The following is a 19,748-nucleotide window of genomic DNA, read 5'->3' as shown; positions in this document are numbered from 1 at the left end:
TGGCTGGAATGAATTTGCATCTTGGCAGACGAGCAAGAGTAGCAGCTAACAGCACGATGTTAGGGCAGAAAGGGCCAGTGAGACCCTTGGGTGTATAACAATCACGGGGAGGAAAGGTGAGATTTCACTTTGAAATGCGGCATGGCGGATGGTAGGAAACTGCTTATCTTGTTGTTGTCAATGTTGGTGTAAGGACTTCAGAAACTGGAGAGAGGGCAGAGCAGTGCCACCAGAATGACATCAGGGTTGGAAGAGCTCCTGGCAGCTGGACCTTAGCTCTCTACCCTGGTTAGCATAGCTCAACAGCCTGAAAGAACTTTCCCAGCATCAAATACTGAGCGACCAAGAATCCTACAGCCTTATGGAGTGGGAGATAATGAGAAGTTTGGGAAATGCCTGAATCCAGGCATTTTTTGGAAGTAGATTACACATTTTTCACAAAGAGAGGGTTTGATCCTTTGAGCAGCCCACCAAAGGAACCAAAGGCCCCATTTCCTGATGTCTGCAAATCAAGACCATGTGACTTTCTGGAAGATATATTTAAGTTAAACATAGTTAATACATTTGTTATTAGAAAAACTGGATGAAATGTGGAGGCTTGTGATATATGAGAGGTTGAAACAATAGAACAGTTAATAAAATATTAGATCATTAGCCCTTTTTTTTTGGTCCTTAAACTCTGAGTTTACAAATATGTAAGCTTCTATATTTTGGGCGTTTTCTCACTTTTCCCTGCATTCCCTGAGCAGTAACTGGCCATACCATGCTGTCTTGGTAGCCATTATTTGTATATGAGTCTAAGGTTCATTAAAGGTGTGCAGATTTTTTTGTACCTTCTTCCCAAGCTGTGCCTTATGCAGCTGTCCTGACAAAAAAAAAAAAAAAAAACTTAAATATTTTATAAGAGTATTTAGGGATCAGCCTTTTCTTAGAGAGGAAGAACCCTCCATCCATTAACATCAATGATGCATACACATTTAGAAACACTTCCTTTGTTTTCAAGGATCACTAAGTTGTTTTCAGCTCTGATTCTTTAAAAAAGTTGCATGATTAGACAATCTATATATACCTATAAACGATGCCTTTTGAAATACTTGGTGTAACTCCACTTTTCTGAGTGTAGTCAACCCCTCTATTACTATGGAAGTGAAGGAATGCAAGAAAACTTCTGCTTTGGGCAGACCTAAAGTAGCATACAGATAGTAAAGTACTGTGAAAATGAAGTCTTTTGTACATTCACCTGAACTGGTATAGGAAGCCTGGAGGAAGGGGAGAGGTGCTCAAGGAATCTGAAAGGCAAAGGTGCTTTTCCTGCTTATTTGATACTGTTAAAATTGTAACCTTTCAAAAATAACATTTTCATTGATTTGATGCCTGTTTTTTGCTTAGGTTATGTTATCATTTTGGGCTCACAGTTTAGTGAATAGAGGATAAGGTAAATACAAAAGGGAAACAAAAACATGCCCAGAGTTTATATAGGAAAAGTGACTGAATGTCTACAAGGGACAGTTGTTTCAATGCATGTTTAGATATGTATTAGAGTCCCAAATGCATCTCGCAAGTGCAGAGCATCAGTTGCCACTTCATAGTGGCAAATTAGTTACCTGGGTCAGATTCAAGACAGAAGCTTGACTGATCTTGTCTTTTATTTTCATAACTACACTAGTGACTAGAAATGAAAACCGAGATTGGGCTCTAGCTTCTAGGCGGAGGGGGTCCCCCAAGTAAAGGGATATGTAAGCTCAATAGATGTGATTGAAAGGCAGTAGCATTTTGCATATGTTGACCAAAACATGGTAGTATGGTCTGCTGTAGGGGACAGGAGAGGAACACAGTCTTAACATCCACCAGTCTTAACTGTGGTGTGCATTTCTTATTTCAGCAGTTACAGAACTCATATTTGATTTATTTTTGCTTAAACACAAATTCAGACAAGAAGCCTAAATGAACAAGAAGCTTTTGTCTTCTACCTGGACTGGCCACGTTTTCACACTTCATCAATTGCTATTGAACAAATCCAAGTTGTTGTAACCTGGGCATTTTTGTGAGCCAGTCAGATCCATGGAAGTGATCCCTGCGTTCAGTCCTGCAGATGTTCCACTGATAAGCATATGATGGTTCTCCCTGCATTTTATTGTTGTGATTGGGAAACAGTTAATTTTAGAAGCTTACAGCTGCGGTTGGGTTTAATGTCAACATTTTGTTTAGGCCTTTTGGTGGCTCAGAAATCACCTTATTTTCTTTGCCAGGAATATTACGTTTTATTATTTTTCTTAAATAAAAGATTCACAGAGATTTTGATCAGTTTTTGTGGAAGAGGCTGTATGATACAGTTCCTGTAACACAGTGAGGGAAAGGGGGCTGAAGTAAAGGCCCTGGACATCCTTTCCTGTCCATGCTCCTTGATACAAAATAGTCATCTTTGCCCATGTTGGTGCATGTCGGTGTCCTGCAGCTGTAATGGGGGAAGCAGCCATTTAAAAATGGGCTTAAACTGCAATATTGAAAGAGTTTGGCATGCTTGACTAGAGGGACTTCAGGGACCTGAAAGCTTGTGCACTGCCATCTCGGTGATGAAAGAAGTGGCTTTGTCCTCTTAGAAGCCACTACCCTGTGCCTTTTTGAGGCTCTTCCCGCAGAAATGTGCCTTGGGAGCAGCCCTGGGGAGCAACGCCGCAAATGTTACACCAGGTTTGCATCATCAGAGAGCCCAGGCTTATTAGAAATCTCCTTCTATGGACAGCTTTGTCGTTTTGCACTGCTTTTGGGTAGCAGTGAGGAACCGCCGAGAGAGGTGTGAATGTCAGAGAAAGCAACTGGCTTTGTATATTCTTCTCCTGCATTAGGTTCATGGTAAACATGAATTTGCTGGTTTCTCAGGGTTACACAAGTGTTATGTCATAATAAATAATCTATAGAATCAATGTTATGGAAATTATATATTTAGGGGTCAAACCACACAGTGGAAAAAAGTGTTCAAATTGCTCAAAAGCAAAATCCACTAAAATTCTTGCTGCTTGTAAAAAGCTTTAGCAGCTTTCTGAATGAAAACATCCTAAAATCAGAAACCTACATGGTTTGACTAGCAAATGTGGAAAGCAAAGGTTTCTATGTCTCTGATTTTTTTCCTCATTTCAGCCTGTCAAATTAATTCACTCAATCCAAATTTGCAAAGTTTTTGCTATCTCTGAAAGAGGTTTTTAAGAGGTTTATTTTTTCTTTTGCAAACAAAGGGGAAAAAAATCTCAACAACAAAACCTCAGTTGTAATTTCACCTGTGTTCTCATTATTTTCTCTAAATCCCTAAAGAAAATGAAAACCTACTTCTTCATGTACTTCATAGTTCTTATAACCTAAAGATCAATTCAGTAAAGCTTATGATAGTTTCATTGCTGACTTTTGGAGACACTGTATTTTCACTCCGCAGAGCTTAGTCTTAAAAGCTAATGGGAAATTTCACTTATTAGTAAGTGATTTGTTTCTGTCAGTACTAAAAGAGCAATCTTAAGGTTAATATACCTACACACCTTGTACGAAGGTAAATAAAGGAGCTGCCTGTTACCTTGTATCTGAGAATGTTGTCACAAATGTTAAGCCAAGGTCAAAACCTTTGTTTCAAGCTTTAACATGTTTCCATTTGCCTTGTTCAAACACTGTATATAGGCTTATATCCTGCAAATGGTGGTATGAGGCTCATCCAAGGGTCAGTCTGGATAAGTGAGTTAGGACTTGGGTCCACAGGCAGTATAACCCTTGCGCAAAGCAGCACAGGAGGAAAGAGAAGAAATCTGGAGTCCTGGCAAAGTTTTCCTCCTTCGCTTCGTGTCTGTTTCTGATATCAGGTGGCCAGGGCACAGCCGATCAACTGTTCCCAGTTGGAAACAGGAAAAAGGAAAATAACACGATGGGCAGGGCAGGCTCTGGGGACTGCCAGGCTTTCTGGGTGGCTCTGCTGTGAGCTTAAACCCACTGCAAACACAACCGCACTGACTGAGCTGTGACACAGTGCAGGCTGGGAGCGGTATCTGAAAGGTAATATTGCTGATTCTTTTCTAATATTTTAAATTCCTGAGGATATAGTTAATCTGTAGGTACTGCCACTTCACATGTCTTAAGTTTTTTGTTTAATTTTAGAAATGCTAGTGCACGCAGATGGACAGTCTGAAAAATATGTTGACAATAAAGCACACTACATGTAGTGGTAAATAGAGATAATCTCTTAACAAGGCTCAGGTTTTGTAGCAATATGTGAAAGATATGAGAAGCAAAAAAATGCACTGTGTAGGAATAGTTATGTTCCCTTAGAAGAGGGTGTATCTGTGTGTGCAGCAGCCAGATAGCTATCCTGCAAAACACTCTGCAAAGGGCAGTGCTGGTATCTAACTGCCAGATCAGCAGCTCTGCTTCCTCCTAAGGCCGCATCATCCTGTAGTCTACTACCCAACAAGGGCTTATGGCTTTTTTGCATATTTCGTTGGTTATTTGGGTTTTTCTTTTGCGCGGGGGGGGGGGTGGGGTGGGGTGGATTTTGTTGACCTCTTATTCCCATGCAATGAATAAGTCAAGATCATCTCGCATTAACACTTGGAAGAATATTTGAAAAATATGACCTCAAAAATTCAGTCCTCCTGACACTGAAGCTGTGGGCCACATGCACACCAGATATAAATTCACCAGAACAGTTAATAGCCTGGTGATGAGGCATTCAATGGGAGGCAGAAGGCTCATGCTGAAGCCCTTCTTCCATTAACGTCATGCCACCAGTCTGTCTTCTAAGGCTCTGTGAAAACTGCCTGACTATGAAATATTAAGTGGGAAATACTCACACTGTATGTGGGGATTCAAACTATGAAGCTGTTTTAGGGACCTGTCTTATTCATTTCAATCAAAATTTTATTCTGGACCTGAGAAACTATTTCTTTTTGAACATTTTATCAAAAGTAAGACATTACCATGCAAGTTTCCATTTCTATAAATCAACATTTTTTCCAGTGTGGAATGAACTTCCATTTTGCACTGCTTTGTAGAATTATGCAGCTCTTTGCCATAGAGAGGTTTTTGTCAGCTGGGTTCCCAGTCTGGTATTGAGGGAGATGACATGTTCTTGTAGATATGATACTTGGACTCAGAAAGTTTTGGTCTACAAAGCATTTGGTTCATTTTCAGATTGCTGAGGGACTGGGGCTAGTTCACTTCCCTTTTCCTGATGCTGTCCTCTTTGAAAATGAGAATACTAGTACTGATCTCATTCATACTGTGCTTCAGAATCTATAGATGGAAATGCTATAGATGTATTTTATGTACATGTTTTATGTATATTCTAAGGCAACATTTTGTATCAGCAAGATTCAAAAATTGGGCTTTTCTAAGCATTTAATTTTATTGGCACTCTTGAATAATTGAACCATGTAGAAGAGGTACATTATATGGTCTTCGTGCTGGAAGCAAGAACTTGATCCATAGGAGGGGATCACCTATGGGTTCTTTGCTTTTTGCTTGGAAAATGGCATAGTTTATCCTGAAACCAGTCCTGTGTTACTGAGTAGGCATCTGATCTGAGACAACCCTGTTGACTGCGACCTGCCCTCTAGATTCGTAGAAGACTTACATGTCCAGTCTATGAATATGGTCAGATTACTCCGTCTTCACTCATAGTTTTGTAGTTGTCTTTGCTACTGTGAAGTGCAGCTTCAGCTGCTGTGAATGGGGGTGCGTGTCCTGTCAGTTTACATCAGCTGATGATTTTGCCTAACAATTTCCCTCTCCCTACTCTTTTTTTTTGGGGTGACACTTTATGGGTGGTGTTGACTCCAGAGCAGTTGCCCCATGTTAATGTATAAGGCTTTATGCAGGCATTGGACGTTGGAGTATGCTATCACTCGACACACTTCTTTCAATATATAGTGATGTTTTACCTATTTACGTCTCTCTCTGAAATTGTGAGCATGCCCATCTATCTAATAAAAACCCAAAAAGGTGGCTCTTTCATATCCTGACAAAAAGCTTTCTGATTAATCTAATATAATTTAGTTTATTGTGAACATGTACAAAAAATTAGGTTTGGTTATTTTTCATGTTAACATCTAAATCGACGTTTTGTCTCTCATTATCATTTTTGTTTGTGTTTGTTCTCTCCAGACACAGGTACTGTAGCTTTTAGGTAATGATTAATCATTCTTTCTCTTTCACAAAAAGTCGTGTTAATATGATATCCTGCAGCTCTCTGTTGTTTACATTGTATTAGCACAGGGAAATACTACTTTCATTTTGATACATAAAGCCCTCCTTGTCTCTTGTGCCTTTTGTCTGTAGGCTATTATGCATGTGACTAAAACCATGCATGACTTGAGCAAATGTTTGAATAGGGTTCTTGTGCAGTAGGACTGTATAAGCCATTAGGCATACTCTCTTTAACCTGGTGATGAAAACATTGTGGTACATTTGGTGGCACAAAGTAGAGTAAAATTGCTTTTGTGGCAGCAGAATAAATAGCATTCTAATTTGGTTTTGTTATTGTGCACGTGTGTGTGCTGCATACTTCTGGCAAAATTATCAAGCAGGACCAAGCATGAAAAGCGTTAAGGTTATTAGAGTTGTGGAGTGAAAGCCGAGCTGAAAAGAGAAAAAAATATATTGCTTTTTTAATTCTGAAATTTGAAATCAATATTAATCTGTCATTTTTGTGATCTGAGCCCTGAAATCTGTTAATTGACACGTGAGGCTGTTGCTAACCATCTTTTCTATAAAGCCTTTTGTGAGAGCGTTGTTTTTCTTTCCTCTCCACATGTGATGAATGTAGAATTTTTGTTGTGGGTATGTGAAAAACATGGGAAGCTGCTCTCTGCCAAGCTATTTCCTTAAGGATCCACTTTACATACTGCCAAATCAATGACCTGTCAGGTGTAGTTATGTGCCATAGCAATGATGTGAGGTCAATCAGATGAAACCAAGGTATGTATTCCCAACAGATCCCAGCTATCTATTTAACATTGTCAAACTAAATTTTCTTTGGTACAGAGCATCCTCTTTCAGTTTAATTTGTTTCTAGATTTGATTAACTCTGAATTTGCATCTATTTTATGAAATTCTAACAATGGAAAAAAATAATTAATTTATTTTGCTTTGTCTTGCAATACTATACCATATGTTTGCTATTTTGTCTTTCAACACAAAACCATGCTTTTTATATCTATTTGCAACACTTCCTGGTCTAGAGAAAGTGTCTATTTTGTATAATAAAATAAACAAATATGTTCTTTGGTGTAATGGCAAGGTGGTATTTAATTAATCTATCCTACAGTAACATAAATTCAGTGTCTCCTAAACACATAATTATTTTCTTAGAAAATTCCATCTTATAGATATCACACATTTGTTTCATCTTACAAGTCCATATTTGTGAAGCAAAAGATATACAAATTGGGCCTGTAAATCAGTATTTTTACATGGAGTCACTTCTTATTGTGAAAAGAATTGGAAAACCTGCATTTTACCAATGTTTCAAACCTTTTGATACAGTGGAGAAATTATTTTCTTAAAACAGATTCAGGGTTTTCCTTTTTTCCTGAATAAAATAAAATAAAATAAAATAAAATAAAATAAAATAATTCCTTTAGCTTAATGACTGAGAACTGCTAAGCATTAAAACCAAACACATTTGGTATACTGTGTACTGCATACAGTATATCAGTGCAACAGCATTTTTAGCTGTTGCATGTATCTTATTGAAAGCAGAAGACATAAATGACAATGTAGAAATTAAACATCTGGATTAAAAAAAAGAAAGAGGAAAGTGTTTTGTTTTGTTTTGTTTTGTTTTTTTTTTAGGGAAAAAAGAGACAATGAAGTAACAGGAAGCTAAACCCAGAACTTTTAAAAATATATATTAAAAATGTCTCATTCAGAAATGCAGACATCCTGACTGAAAGATGCTGCAAGATCTTGTGTGAAAAATCTGTTTTGTTTTCAAGATGTTTTCAATGTTGTAATTCATCCTTAATTTGTTGTCTTGCTAAAGATAGTCTAAGCAGTATCATTTGAGCATAAGTTAGTGTAAGTCTGCAATGTGATGTCTTTTTTTCAGATATTATGAAGGCATCTGTTGATTTTCTCAGCTGCAAGACTAGTGCTGAATCATTTCAACAACTGTACTTTATGTTCCAAAACCATGTAAAAAAATTACAGTTCTTCAAACAGAAGAAGCAGAGATCTGGTTCCACAATGGAGCGCTGGAAAAAGAACACAAAGGTGGGATGTAAGATGATACCCTCATCCTTTCATGGGGGATAATTTGTAGCTAACTTATGAAGTTGATACACAATTTGAGGAAGCGAGCATCCCACCCATTTTTCTTTGTATGCTCCATAGAATTCACATCCTTCCATTTTTGTTTTTTGTTTCCTTGAATTGTGCCTCATAACTTATTGTCATTGCTCGTTAGCTGTTGATGTGTTAGGAAGGTTGTCCAGACAGTGACACTGCGTGGAAATAGCTGAGTAGTTCAGAAGAGAGATTCATAATTCACGGTGACCTTTAATGAAATGCAAAGCTAAAGAAAGCTGCTTTTAGTTTACCACATCTGAAACAAAGTGAGAACTATTATCATCTCTAGTCTTTGCTGTCATGATATTTAAAGGTATTCTAGTGCAGAGGAAACATATCTTCACATGGGAGCCTACTTTTATCATCGTTTTAGTGAATGGGATGCGTCATTTGAACTCTCTTTTCCCTCTGACCATCAGATCTAGGACCTGGTTGACCAGCTCTCAGCCAGGGCTGCTACATGGTTTGACAGGCAATCCCGAGAGCTGCAGCATGTTTCCACCTTACCCCTTTCTCCTGGAAGGGAAGAGCTACATGTAGCTCTGAATGCAGCGCTGTTTGCATTTTCTCTTTCTAATTCCTCCCTGTTTTCCCAATAGCAGCAAGGAAATACCAGATCCAGTCTCCTTTCTCCTTCCTACCACGCCAGAGCCATGCCACAGTAGCAGTTTGGGTTGCTCCAAACCAGCTGGCAAAGAAAAGCATCCATATGACAGCCGCGCGGGATGGCAGGGGGGAAGTGGGGGCTGGAAAGGACCGCACTCTCTGGGGTAGCTGTGTTTGGGCAAGCTGCAATCTGGCCCTCAGTGTGCACCTGCCCGCAGCAAGGGTCTGACAGCATCGCTGCCAGGGGAGAGCTCACAGGAGGGCAGAAAATGCTGGGGGCCATGTCCTCAGCTGCTGCTCCGTTCCAGCGGGACAATGAAAGCCGGTCCTGCTTTCATCAGGTGAGGAACTGAGCCTGAAGGCTAACTCAGTGACTTTTTCCCTAATCCAGTTTATCAGAGGGTGAAATTAGCCTCTCCCCCCAGACAAACATACTGCCAAGACAGAGTGCTTGCCTCTCCAGAGCACAAGCCCCTCCTGGAGCCTTTCCCTCCACTCCCCAGCCTGCTCGGTGCCCTGTGCCCTGCAGCTTCATGCTAGTCAGCTGCATTTTCCTTCTCCAAACCCCCATAGAGAGGGGTCATGCTGGCTGCCCACCTCTCAGCAGAAGACACTGCACACTGCCTTGTCCTCCCTAAGGGGGATTTTGTCCAGGTGCCATAGCCCAAACGACAGCTTGTGGGGCCACTGGCGTAAAATGCTGCCCGTCCAGCCTATCGAGGGACCCTGTCTTACACATTTGGTCCTGAATGGGGAATAAATGCTCATCGAAGAGACAAAAGAGGTGCTATCCTATTGCCTTACGCAGATGGGAAACCTACTTGCATTGGCCATATTGCTTTTGAGCAATTCCCCTAGTTCATCTGCATAAAAATATCTGTCCCATGAGCCTTCAATCTCCTGTGGGCAGCTCATTTGGGACACTTCACAAATCTGTCTGGTGGAGACTTACTGGATACATCTGGCTTGCTCATATTTCTAAAACTGAGCAAAGGACTTCTTTATTAGTGACTGTTCTCTCCATTTGCGTGGCATGGCGTTGGTTACTCAAGAAGGGGTGCCTGCCGTGCTCTAAAATGGGGAAGATTATCTGTGTGCAGCTTGAAAATGGAGCTGTGTCGCAGCACCTGTTCAGTCCCATTACAAAGAAAGCCAGGATGGCAGGAGTAGAGACAGAGCAGAGTGTATAAGATGCAGTTTTATTTTAAGTGAAATTTAAAACCTACTACTAGAAATAAATGCTTTCTTCACAATGCGGTAGCAAGGAAGGGAGAACACATTTTCCAAGCAAATTGCAAAAGTTCAGGAAATTCTTGGCTCACTATTTGTTCCAAGTGATAGAAGGAAGACACTCTATCCAGCATAAATCATATTTTTAAGAATTTCCCAATATTGCTTCCTGTCTTTGTGCTTGGGCAGCAGATTGTATACAAAAATAAAATAAATTTGCTTTATCTTTTCAGAAGAAAGTGTCTGCTCTATCATTTGCTGGCTCTTGTTCGTTCGTTCATTCAAAAACAGCAGGAAAAGGGCTTTTGTATTAAGAACAGTCAAGGTCAGGGATTTTTGGTTTTGATGTTGGCTGCCAGTAGCTTGACTTCTCTGACTACTGTTTCCAAGTCAATCTCAGATAGCAATCTAATTGCTAGCTTACAGGGACATATTTCACAGCTACAGGTTAGCTGCAGTGAGCACAGAACAAAAAGAGATTTCAGGACAAAATTAAAATTCTTGTACTGTCTCAGCCCCTATTCACGCCAATCTCAAATTAAGTTAATCAAGCCTACTAAAGGGCTGCCAAATTTGACCCTGATGCTGCAAACTCTTTTTCGTGCACACTCACCTTTGGAATCTGTATGAGCAAAAGCTTTACCTACGTGACTTGGTTTACAGAATCAGGGCCTTATACACCAGAATTCACCATACTAAATGTTTATTTTCATAGCAAGCAAGCAAAAATGCAAAACAATGTTGTGATTCTGTAAAAAAGAGAACCAATGTTCTGCAAGTGATGACCTGCATGTCTGGGGCATTTTTCAAGCCATACTATCCTGACATTGCACAGCCAATTGCCCTGTCTCATTCACAGTCTAACTACTATATTTTTAAAGCCTCAAGTTAATGGCTAAATGAAAGTAAAATAAATCATTAGCCAAAATAACTATGCCATAAAATGTCAGTATGAAGTATGAGCATTTCTTATTGAGTTTATTTTTCTGGCAACAGGGCATTTTGGTGGCAGGCAGGCACAGCAGAAGTAGAAATATGTTGTAGTTTATTCCCTGGTCTGTAAAACTGACCCACCATATAAGAGTGCAACTTAATCATACATCCACTGACAGCTCCTGTTTAAGCCTCTCATTAACGGTCTGTGACACATAGAGAGATTTTGCTTTTTTTCACCTTTTAATGTAATTCTCAAGATTTTATGAATGTATCAATTAGATATTTCCAGTAATGGAAAGCAGGTTTCAAACTCTGGAGGAGTACAATAAATCACCAACCATATGGGCTTTTGTCATTAAAAGAAAGCCATAATAAGACAAAAGCTGGAGTAAGTTAAAACAGCTGAACAGTGATCTGAGGCGGTCTTATGCAAAACCCACTACCTTGGCTTGTTCACAGGCAGCTTCTTTAGAAGACTGAAAGAAAACCTTTTTCAACTCTATTTCTTGGCTATGTCGGAAAGAAGGCAAAGAAAAAGCCATCTCAGTGTCGCTTTTCATGCTCTGCTTACTTTTGTTTCACATGAGATCCTGTGCGCTACCTTTGTTTTTTTCCCCTTGCTTTTTAGAGGGCTCCTTGTGCAGAACAATAGAGTCCCAACAACAACAGGCAGTTGCTCCAAGGCCTAGTTGTTCAGCAGGATTCACTCCAAGAAACCGAGAGGGGTGTGTTGAGTCTTTTTTCCAACACTGGCCTTTACAGTTAGCAGGCCAGATGGCACGAGATGGGCGCAAAAAAATAACGACAATAAATAATACTGTGACTTGCAACGTGGACCAAGCTCAGTTACTTCCACTTCATCACACTGTTTGGAAGTGCCTTTGATGTATAAAAGCACCCCCTAAGATAATGAAATGCGGTGGCAGCTGGCTAATGGCTGGGAAAGTGCAAACCCTGCATTGAACTCTTCCCACCAGGCTATTCAGCACCCAGGCAATGTCAGTCTCAAGGAGACAAGGAGACAGGGAAGAAATGGAGGCTTGTTGCTGTGCAGCCTTTGGGCTTCTGGGCAGGCTGTTGTAGGTGGGGTATTATTTGCCTTGCTGAATAGAAGTGATGTGCCCGAGGCAAAGGGAAAGTTTTTACTGTCTTAACACATTAACCTTGCAGACTCTGTCCTAGAAATGTTAAATGAAGCCACAGGGTCATGCTGCTTGAAGAGACGCTGCTCTTGGGTAAACTTTAAAATGAGCTATTTTTTTTTACTACAATCCCATAAGTCATGCAATCAGGGTTAGTCTCCTTTTGGGGAGGACTATCTCGTGGCTCGGCTCCATGGGAAATAAAAAAATAAACACATCCAGACTTTTCCCTCAGCTGCTCCAGGCCTGAATGTGGGGCAGGGTAAATGACAAAGATCCAAAATAGACAGCGGACACAGACAAATATGAAAACCCTATTTGTTCAGGAGCTTTGAAACAGTAGGGGATTTATTCTTTGAACACAAAGAAAAGTTTCTGGTCCCTCCGTTAAATGATCCTGTGTTAATAATATTATAATGGGGTCTGACCCTGCAAATACTTGATTAAATGTGCACTTGTCTTCATGCACGTCGTTAGTTCTGCTAGCCTCAGTGCCACTGTTTGTCACCAGAAAGTTCAGAATATGCACAGACTTTGCAGGTTTGGGGCTTGCCACTGCCAAATGTGGCAACAGCGTGCCTCAGCAGAGAAGGTGCGACGCGAGATTTGAAATGAGGTCTCATCATAAAAAGAGTAAGTGGTGAAAGTCGAACCTGCCAGAATAAATATTTTGGGGAAATAGAGATCAGCTCTGGCTTTTATTTTTTGGCAGAAAATGATTATTTTTTGATAGCTAAATTCTGGAATATTCATGCACAATTATAAAATTCAACTTGCCAACTGTCTAGATTCAAGGGCTGGCTTATTCTGAAATATTACTGTCCTGGGTGTTATGATCATGCAGGCAAGGGCAGGGTCATGTATGACCAAACGGTCATGTTGTGACACTTTTATCCCCAGAATAGAAGTCTACGATTGCCTGAGAGCTGCGGTAGCCTCTGAATCTCGTCAATTCAGGAGGGTGCAGAAGATTAAAAAAGGGACATTTTGCATACTTTGTCTCAAATAAGTACCCAGATCCATACTCAGGGCAAGGCTGCTGAATCTCAGTGTGTATTTTCTTTGACTGTATGCCAAAGGCGTATTGATTGCTGTTGCTTGGTCTAATGTGTACTGTATCGCACAGTACAGCTCTAATATATTGCCTAAGAGTAAGGATAAGTCAACACCAACAAAATTTTCAGTGCCAAGTGGGAATAGCTCTATTTAATACTAAGATTATGGCAGCAAACTTCTGATCTGTTCCTTATGATCCCTTATCCTGGCAATGTGTAGTTGCTTTTTAGGAAAAGTATTTTTGTTTCATTAGATTGACATTCAATAAGAAATCCCAGCCCGGGTGGACATATTGGCTCTATCCGTCAGCCTTAGACCATTCCTTCCACAGAGCTTGTTTTCTAAATCTGGTTTTGAGAGCTGTTTGCTTGACAGACTGCTTCGCAGACTTATGATTGTTTGTTTCTGGCTCTTTTTGATTGCTCTGCTAATCTCTAGACTTTGGCCTTGAGGCTATTATTTATATTGTACTTTTATTGGTGTTTGTTATTTGAAACTTTGTTTTCAGTAGAATTGCGGCCCCTTTCTAAACTGTTTTTCTGATTAAATTTTGTCGAAGATGTTGGGTGGATTGCTTTACCTTTTTTTCCCCTGTTTGTTCTCCTCCTAATCGCTCAGTTGAGAACTCACCTGCCTTTTGTTTGTGCCTGCCTTTGTGATTTGTTCTCAGATTAGAAGGGGCAGCTGCACAGCTTTTACTTTTATTAGTTCTTCGCAATGGGTCAGGCAAAATATTAACCACCCATGTACTGCTCTCCCAAAACCTCAGGTGAATTACAATAGAACTCTTTCCTCCACAGTTCAGAAAAAAATATTTTAATTCTTTGACTGTGACCTCATGCAGGTGGGGTTTTTTTTTTTGTGTGTGTGTGTGTGTCTAGATGTATCTGCTATAAGGATAGAATGAGCTTAAGTATTAGACATATGAAACTAGCGCAACCTTTCCGACAGTTTGTATAAACTTATTTCTGCAAGAGTTAGAGTGTGAAATTCAAATCCAGATTTAGGCCTCAGCCCTGCAACGCCAGGAGCTCAGTGGGATAAATGTATGCATCCAGTATTTCCTGAGCATATGTCTTTCCAAGGCATTGTGGTTCTCAGCTCTCTGATTCTTTGAGTTTTATCTACCACAAAATGTAGTTTGGTCCTTTTTAAATCTGCTAATAAAGTGGTTTCTGTCTTGATTTGGATGATTTACAAACTTCTACTGTTTCTCAGTTATTGAGCATTCTGCCTGTTTACATTTTACTGCTGATTGCTTGGTCAATGCCATATCCTTAATGGGGAACCAGCTCTCTTACAATTTACTTACAATAATCTCTGATGTGGGACTTTCTTCCTACTAAAACTTTCCAAAAATGTGTTTTCTTTTTCTTTTGGGCTCAGGGGTAGGTGGGGAGGAGGGAGAAGGGGCGGAATATGCCATAGATTAAGCTAGGCTCCCCAAAGACCCATTATTCATACCAAATTTCAGTTCTTTTACAGATTTTAGGTTACTACGTTTCAGTTTCTCAAACTTGAGGCTTCAAGACCTTGGCAGAGCAAGAAGCTGAATGGCCACAATGACAGCTAAAGTCAACGGTCTCTACAAGCACTTCAGTTTTTCGGGAATTGGACAGGATGCTCAGAACAGGAGCTTCAATGGAGAGAGAGTTAAGTGCAGAACACTGCTGACGGTAAACGCTTAAGTGCCTGATACTTGGGATCTCGAATTAACTGATGCACAATTAGTGGGTTATTTTGAAAATGTAGTTCTTGGCAAAGAATGATAACAGTGTAATATGCTAGCCAATACTGAATTTGTCCATGCCCTAAGTCTGTGTCTACATAATGTGTGTTGAGGCTGATAAAGAAGATAAACTGGTTTTCTTGTTAACCATTGCTATTTCTTTGTATACTGTGCTGAATGGTTATGTACCACCTAGTGGGACCCTGGTTATTGAATTTTGGTTTTCTAATTATGACATGTTTTATAACAGACAGTATATGTCTGTGGTGATTGAGGTGTGTTCATCTCCTGAGTGATCCCACTTCTGACATGCTAAACCAGGCTACAATTTCTCTCACTTTTTCACATTTCAGCTACCAGCAGTGGATTTGCTTTGCTCCTTCTTTTTAGGCTGAACACTTAGGTTATTCCCTCAGTTCTACACTGGCTCTTTTAACCTCATTTCTGTCCAGTTCTGTATAAGTATTTGCCTTACATTTTTCTAAGGCACATTAGCATTCATCATTCTCCTGACTCATGCTTTCTAACCTCCTGGCCAAATGGTTTTCTGGGTTCATTTCCATTGCTCATACTTCATGATTTTTTGGCCATTTCAATTTGCATTTTTATCAGTCCTCTCAACCTTCCATCTTTAGTTTTTTTAATGCGGTAAGTGATTCTTTTGACATCTGGGGTTGCTGAAGCGACACACGGGATGGGTCCCACTCTCTTTTCAGGCTGACATAGTGATAGTCTCTTGAGGTCCTTTTAGTGAAACCTTCTCCACTTTCTGCACGGCAGCTCATTCCAAGCTCCATTTCGTTCCGCTGCAGGTTCCACTAGCGCAGTGTTTCTTTGAACCACTGAAGCTGTTATATTAATAATTGGATTATAAGCATAGTGAGTTATTTGATCTTTCATGTGCTTTTGATGCTAATTCTACTTTAGCATTTTGTTTTGTTTTAATACAAATACCTTAAATAAAGTTAGTTTCCTAAGATATGCACAGATTTGCTTCAGTGGATCAGGCCCTATTCTCTATGTTCATTATGAGTTTTGTCTCCCAGCCAGAGTCTGTCAGAGGTGCATGGCATTTGATAGATATTTTCTCTGTCTCAGGAGTGAGATTCAACATCTGCTGTAGGACTGACTTCAAAGGGTTTCTCCCAGCGCAGCCTCTGTGGAAATTTAGCCTACTTACACCAGCGAGTCTATGAGCAACTATATTACAGTGTCTTATCTGCTGGAGTCCACAAAGCATTTGATAGTCGTCTTCAAAAACAATGCAGTTAGGTGGTTCATTTCCAAAGAAAAAAGTCAGAAAAGCATAATTTCTAGAGTCCAGTAAAAAAACCCCCAGACTGTTTTGTTTTGCTTTGTTTTTTTTTTCTTTTTTTTTAAATCATCCTGAATGCCTTTTCTCACCAGTGTGGTAGTGTACCTTTTTGCCACCAGGTCAGAGTTTCTCTTGGAAATATGTGGTAATTATCTTTGAGCTGTAAGTGCTCCAGAGCAGACCTGCCCTGTCTAGAAGTCTTCAAGGGTATTTCCATTGCTCTGATCCACTCAAAGTGGGTTGCTGGAAATCTCTGGACTCGCTGCCAGAAGAAATGGGATTGATTGGAAGACCCTCTGTGCTGCAAGAAACTCCAAGCAGCATTCTTTGAGAGGACTTACTACCAGTAAAATGTAGGCACTTTCAAAGTAAGAACAAAGTAAAACTACCAGCTGTCAGCTAGAAGAAGGAAGAAAGGAGGAAAGAAATGAAAAAACTTAGTGTGTAGTTGATAATTAATCTGTAAGTTGCTGCAGACTGCAATTAGCCTTTGTAGTATCTAGAGAGAAAAAGAAGATGTCATCCATGATCACACATATCCTCCTGTACTTCCATCAGAAGGTTGTTTAGGCCTTACCTCTTCAAAGATTTGTGCATGTATTTAATCTTACTGACTTTTCAAATGGTAAAACTAAGCATGTAGGTCAATCTTTGCAGGAAAAAGATGTACACTTTTTTTCCCAAAGTGCACATCAGCCAAACTAAACTGCAACAAAAAATCAGGGAGTGTTTCCAAACCATTGTGTGTAGACTTGCTTGGAGGGGTTTCTGAATTGCATGTCTCTCAGATTTCGCTGATACTCCTAAGTATCAGGAGTGCGATGGATACACATGATTTTATTTGAGTTATCTCAAGTGCTTTACAATGAGCCACATTTCCATTTTCCAGTAACTGAGTTTTCAAGAGGAAAAAAAGAAATCTTACTCACTTGTGACAAAACACAGAAAACACACTCATTTGGAGGAAAAAAATGAAATCTTATAAAAATCTGCTTTGATTAAGAAACCAAAGTGTTTTATTAGGAGGCAGGGTGGAAGCAGGATGACCATTTGGGTGGAATAGCTCAGGTTTTGTGGGCCCACAAGGATCTTTCTGAGGAAATATGTCCATATGAAATTTTCCAAAATGGCTATCTGCCTTGGATGGAATATTTCTGGAAAAAAACTTTAAAGGCAAAATAGTTAAGTCTCTTCTGAAAGCCACTTTTAAGAGAAAAGGTGTTTTTCTTAATAAAAAGGAAAAAAACCTCAACCCCTCAATGAATTCATTGGGGAACACTTGCACCTCTATAGCTCTGAAATGACATTCTGAAACCTGACAAGGTTTTTTATTTTTAAGGAATTTTCTTTTTGCTGCCTTCTCCTTTGGACAAATTGACTGGTGTTGGCCAACCGGAACATTTTAAAAAAATCTCTTCCTATGTGCTCTGCTGAGACTTGTTACAGTTTGGCAGCTAAATTGTCAGAAAATGGGAAAAAGAGACAAAGCAAAAGGGGAAAAAATGAAAAAGAAGATGAAGGAGAAAAATAAGATAAAGGAGATAAAGGAGGAGGAGAAAAAGAAGATAAAGGAAAGAAAAGAAGAAAAAGAAATCTGTCATTCACAGACATATGCTAGCTCCAGGGTGCCTTCCTCGAATCAGGACTTGCTTTGGTGCTGCTTTTCCCGGTTGAAGGGTGATACCTGGGTGCCAGGAGCCCTTGTAGAAGGTAAGGAGACTGCTTGTGGCTGCTCAGGTGTTCTGGAAGAGGAGTTAATTTGTCTTGTATGAGGAGTGATAAAGAGCTAAGGTTCAAGCCTGGTGGTGGTAGAGGGTTACTTACTAAGATAAGGATCATGAAGGATGAGCTGGAAATGCTTAGTGGTGGAAAGAGAGTAGAAACATGAGGGTCTGGGAGAGTGAGACCAAAGGAGGGGCTGTGGGGAAACCTAGGAAATTGATAGAGAAAACTGGATTGGGAATGGAGGGTATTTACATGAAAAATGTTGGGAAGATTGCGACTGTGAATAGGGCAACAGGGAATGTTTGGGCCTTGGATAAGGAGGCTGAAGTGGGAAGGCTGGGAGTGGGAGAAAAAAGTAGAAGGCATAGGGAAGAAACAGACAAGAGCAGGACAGTTTGGTCAGGGCAGATAGGTCAAGACAAGAGCATATGGTCTTCTCCTGTGCATACCCCTATCCGCAGCCTGGAATGAAATGCCAGTTTCTTCACTGGCAGCAAACGTCTGTGAAATTCACTGCCAGATTATGTGCCCATTCTTCTTTAGTTTAATCAACCTTCAAAAAGAAAGCAAGAAATAGAATTTGAAATAGCTGCGTGTTGAGTCCGCTGCGCACACTGAGGCAGGGTGGGAGAGGGCGGGGAAGAAATGTGTGGTTATAAAATTAAGACTGTATCTGAGTGCATTCGCATAAGCGGTTGGATTGATGTTGCCCAAGCAGCATTCATTCTGGCATTTTCAACCTTTTGAATGCTGACTCTGCAACGTTAGTGTAGTTTTACTGCACTTTATCTATATAGGAATAGAAAACAGTAGAGATGTGGCACAATAGGCCATATGGCTGGTCAGAATTAATTATCTACACATTTAGCTCGTGACTGGGGAGGCTCTGCAATACACCTTTTCCTTTCAACTCTTGTCATTTCATGTGTTCATTTAATTTAACAATAAGAAACTGAAAACATTACAATGTGGAGTGAGGAAAGACAGCTTTTTAATACTGTTTGATTGTTTGCCAAAGTATTTAGAAGTGTTCCTGTTAAGACTTATTACTATGCACTGTATACAGCATATTTATATTCTTACAACATGTTTAAACTTCTCAGTTATAAATTTCTTGTATGTCTAGAATTGCCTGGGAAAGCAAACCTGCACAACTTGCCGTTGTCTTTCTTCCTTGGCAAGGTCGATGCACCTTTTGTCACGTTGGTGGGATTTTGAAGACAAGGTCAGAACTCCACAGCAGACTGCAAACGGGTGTGTTTACAGGGGAATGGGAGAAATTCAGAGAGGAAAGCTGAATGATTTATGTGAGATAAAAAGGTAGAAAAGTGATAGTAAGAGATCAAAGTATGTTGATTCAGTTATATAATTTGGCCTCAGGACTGTTAAACACAGGTTACAGTTCACCAGGGGAATTTTTTCTGCTACCCTGTTCTCCTCCCAGCCAGAGAGGAGGGGAGTGGGATGGCAAAAGGCAGCAGTTCTCGGATCTACCCAGTTGTTCTCATTTCTACCAAGCTGAAGCAGAGCTCGAGTGGGGAGTATTTGGAGCATAGCTGTGTGACATGTTCCTTTCCCTGCCTGTAGTTTTTTTAATTCTTCTTTTTCCTCCTCCTTTGGAAGGGGTTGTAGTAAACTCTATTAAATATGAATGTTTATCACAAAATTAATTTTGGCGTTTTAATCA

The 19,748-nt window shown here is 40.0% G+C and overlaps 1 long non-coding RNA gene across 1 annotated transcript; it reads left to right on the top strand.

Annotated features, from left to right (window-relative positions):
• The first annotated feature begins 14,814 nt into the window (after nt 1-14,814).
• On the top strand, nt 14,815-17,916 carry LOC143155711 (uncharacterized). Its single transcript, XR_012994462.1, has 2 exons — nt 14,815-14,968; nt 17,676-17,916. It is a non-coding gene; the product is annotated as an uncharacterized LOC143155711 (long non-coding RNA).
• Nucleotides 17,917-19,748: the final 1,832 nt, after the last annotated feature.

The sequence above is a fragment of the Aptenodytes patagonicus genome, chromosome 1 (genome assembly GCF_965638725.1).
Source record: "Aptenodytes patagonicus chromosome 1, bAptPat1.pri.cur, whole genome shotgun sequence".
In the NCBI taxonomy this organism is placed as follows: domain Eukaryota; kingdom Metazoa; phylum Chordata; class Aves; order Sphenisciformes; family Spheniscidae; genus Aptenodytes; species Aptenodytes patagonicus.
Note: the sequence above shows the minus strand (reverse complement) of the source record. Positions and strands in the feature narration are given on the sequence as shown.